This window comes from Anoplophora glabripennis, unplaced genomic scaffold (assembly GCF_000390285.2).
Source record: "Anoplophora glabripennis isolate ALB-LARVAE unplaced genomic scaffold, Agla_2.0 scaffold255, whole genome shotgun sequence".
Classification (NCBI taxonomy): domain Eukaryota; kingdom Metazoa; phylum Arthropoda; class Insecta; order Coleoptera; family Cerambycidae; genus Anoplophora; species Anoplophora glabripennis.
The window spans coordinates 700,455-704,803 of NW_019417249.1; positions in this window are offsets into that span (position 1 = coordinate 700,455).

A 4,349-nucleotide genomic window follows, 5' to 3' on the forward strand; every position below is an offset into this window, starting at 1 on the left:
TTTTTAGGTACCTGTTGGTTACTGCGTGCTTCTTTCCTTGTTGGAAGCGCTGACGATGTCTTTTGTACCATTTATGGGCCACTGGAATACCTCTCTGGATACTGCCTTATACTGGTTACAAAATTTTTCTTCACTGGCCAATTTTCTTTATGTGGATTTTGAAGACAAACGATTTTCGATGTTACTAGTAAGTTTAATTTACTTCCTGACTGTTTTTCTTGAATTTTATTTAATTTTTGTTGGAGCTACTTCTCCTTTCTAGCTTTTTACCAAAAACCAAGCCGTAACTAATAAATAAACATTTGTTTTTCTCCTTCTGGAAATTTCTAGTGTTTATTTTTCTTTAAGGTCCCTTCACATAAATTCCCGTCTTTGGACGTCACTTTTTCACAAAACTTTCACTGCATTTCTTATACCTAATACATTTGTTACAATGTCCTTTTAATTTTAACATATAAATCTATTACTTATTATTAAATATTCCTTATTTTATGTTCTTTTTTCTAGGTCATCTTCTGGTACTTGTAAAACCAACATTAGTTTTGACATTTGATAAAATTTATAATTTAATTTGACATTTGATAATAAATTTTCATATTATGACTTCAGTTCATTTAAGATAACTTCTCTACATTGACTCGTCTACCCAAAATATGCATATCAAATTCATCTATGGATATTGGGCTTTCTTTTGATATATGTCACACTGGGTTTAAATTATGTTTTCTCATTGTTAACAAGTGTCGATGACATGTATTCTTTTGAAAATTTTATTTTGTATTTGTGAATTAAATTAAAATTATTAATTTTATACTATGTGATATTCTTTAATTGATACTTATTTTTATTCAGTCTTTATATTAACAATTTTATACTATTTTATTGTTTGCTATATTAATAATTAATTTTTATTTTTGATCTAAAGTTCGGTCAGGTAATCTTTCAATCGTGATACTTTGTGTGCATTTCCAATTCGTTACAATATATGAAAATATAAGTAAAATAGAACATAAAATTGAAAACAATAATTATACAATATGTAGTAAGTAACAGAGTTATTTATTAGAACAACTGCCGCTATGATGGCATTTTGAGGTACATAACTTTTTGCCCTTGCGACAACTACATTTATAAGACTTGCAACCACTTTTACAACCACATCTACTATAACCTTGCCCTCCGCATTTAGAGGACATTCTACAACACTCTCTCAGCGAAATCTCTGTCTCTGAAACATCTTCAGGCGGAATAAATCTTTCCATGAAGACTGTAGTAGTAGTAGTAGTAGTAGTAGTAAAGGGGCGGCCTCAGCCTGGCAATTAGGCCACAAGTGGGCCCTTTTTGCCTACCCCGCCGTCCCATCACCTGACCACTCTCTGCCTCTGACCCTCCTCGAACCTACCCGACGCCCTAATGAACGCCAGGATTTTGGTCCATGGAAGGTCTCTCACCTCAGCCCCTTGCAGCTCTTCAGCACCAAAGACTTTATGTCTTATTCTCCCAAAGGCTGCACACTGTCCCAGAAGGTGGACAGGGGTGTCCTCCCCTTCGCCACATTTCGGGCATAGAGGGTCCTCCTCAATTCCTATTAAGCTTAAATGCCTCCTAAGTCTGCAGTGGCCTGTCAGNTTAGTAATCAGAAAATAAAAGTGTTGCAAATAGATTAAAACTTCAGATATACTCTATTTTAAAAATCAATTGATTATAATTTGCACTATGACTATTGTTTTTTGGGATACTCTGTAGCATAAACCGATTGAATAAAGTTAAACATATTTATAAGAACTTTACAGGGTGTTGACAATCTTAACATTATACAGTGTTACCAGTAAAGGGATCTTAGAATAGACTAGAATAATTATAAGCTTTGCAAAATAATTTTATTCGATAGTCTTTGCATATTATACTGTACTCTAATTTTACAAAAATATCATAAACAATCATGCTCTGAATGGTAGTTAGGGCCTACCAGCATAAGTCGTTCCTGGGCGCAAGTGCGGCCTGCTGAATAATAATAATAATAATAAAATGCCGCCTTCTCTGACGCACAAGTCTCCGACTTCTGGGCTAATTCTCGTGGTTAGAATGAGGGGGTAGACATATTATTATCTAATACAATGATGGCAACTAATTTCACAAACGACATTCCAACCATGTTTGCGTTACCAGGGGTGGTAATAGCATCATCAGTTGTATCCTCAGCATATATTTATTTATTTTATTTATTTCACTACATATTCAATAGACAAATGACCAGTTACAGGATACAAAACCAATGTAGTAATACAACACACAACGCATTCGAAAATATATGTCAATAAATAGAATTAATAATAATTGAACATGGCAATATACCAGCACAAAATATTGTAGACATAATTATAATATACATACATATACACACAGAAAAATATATGTTAGACCAGCAAAACTATAGTAGATATAAAATATATAAAATTATCACACATAAATAAATACATAGTAGACATAAAAATATAAATACATATGCACACACATACACTTATATATATAGACAGACATGAATCAATCAAATAGTAAAAACAAAAATAAAGTATTAAAACTATAAATTAACAGTAAAGAATCCACTTTTTAATTGCATTAATAGTGCAATAAATATATCTAACCTGTCCGCAACGTTGCAATAGTTGACAATCATCTGATATAAAGGAGATGCTTTCATAACGTTAGTTCTTACAGTGGGTAACTTAAATATATTATTTTCACGAGAAGCAAGCCTAGGAACTTTCATCTGAATTTTGTTCAGTAACCAGGTGCAATCAATTAAGTTGTGTTTAGTATTTTATGTAAAAAGACAATTTGATGTGTAATTCTACGTGTTTTTAACTCATTACAATGAAAACGATCAAGTAGGGCATTATGTGGATATCCTCTTTCAGGATATATCCGTCAAGCTTAAATGCGACAAATTAAAAAAATAATTTTCTTTGAACTTTTTCAAAGATTCAATATGTGCACTATAAAAAGGACTCAAGACAATTGATGAATATTCCAATTTTGACCTAACAAAAGATTCATAAAGTAATTTCATAGTATCTATGCTGCGGAATTCTTGAGAAGAACGTATAATAATACCTAAAGATTTATAAGCAAATGATTTTAATGTGTTTTATAAAATTTAATTTAGCATCTAAAACAACACCATTATATTTTATGTATTGAGGCCTTTGCAACATAAAACTATCAATGTTATACTTATATTTGATGTAGTTAATTTTACGTGTTTTACATTTATCTACGTTTAGAGGTATTTTTTTTGGTTGCACCAAACTATCATATTTATTGCTTTTTGAAGTAGAGCATAATCAGATTCTGATGTAATTTCTATGAATAATTTGAGATCATCAGCATACAACAAACAGTGTACCCAGTTAACATTCGCAATTTTATCATTAATAAACATTACGAGCAATAACGGGCCTAAAATAGATCCTTGTGGCACACCCGACCTCTGCTGAAAATTTTCAGATTTATACCCCCGGAATTGAACAAATTGGTATCTATTCTGCAGATATGACTTTAACAAATTAATCATTGGTATGCTGAGAACAACGGTGTTAATTTATCCAATAAAATTCCTTTCTATACTTCAAAGTAAGCCAATAAATCATCTTTAATATTTTTCACCCATTCCATTTTTCCTTAGAAGGTTTTAGAGCTGATTGCGCAAGCGCTTTAACAGAGGATTCCACATTTCCTTGGGAAATAAAAGTAAGTCTCTAACTGAAATAAAATAAAAATGGATTTGAAAATGCTCATTGAAATGTAGCAAAAGTTTTATAACATTCTAAACTGTTTGATGATATCAAAAAAACAACTTGTATGCGCTAGCACTTACCTTCTTCAACNAGTGCATGTGAGATGGAGAATGCTGCGCGACGCCGTCGAAATGTTATAAAATATTTTTATATTATTACTTACCTAAAGAATGAAATTTCATTACTATTGCGATCAGATCTGCTACTACAATCGTCAATGATACACTGTCCCATGATTGCACAAAGGAAAACAATATATTTAATAAAACAGTAACAATGTTGACACAGCGAATGTCTAACAGCGACTGAGAGCGCGAGGCTGGCAGGGCTGTAGTTTGGCTGACGGTTGGCTTCACCGGCTTGCCTCTACAGTTCAGTCTATTTTGTCTATGGTGGCAACTGGCAAGCACATTTCTTCCATCGCTACGAGCGCGATCAACATCGGGAACTTGGACTCTTACAGTGTCACCAATTGCAGCCATGGGATATTTAGCGTTTGATACATACAACATTTTATTTGCTTGTTTCTGCAAATTACTTAAAGCCAGTTTC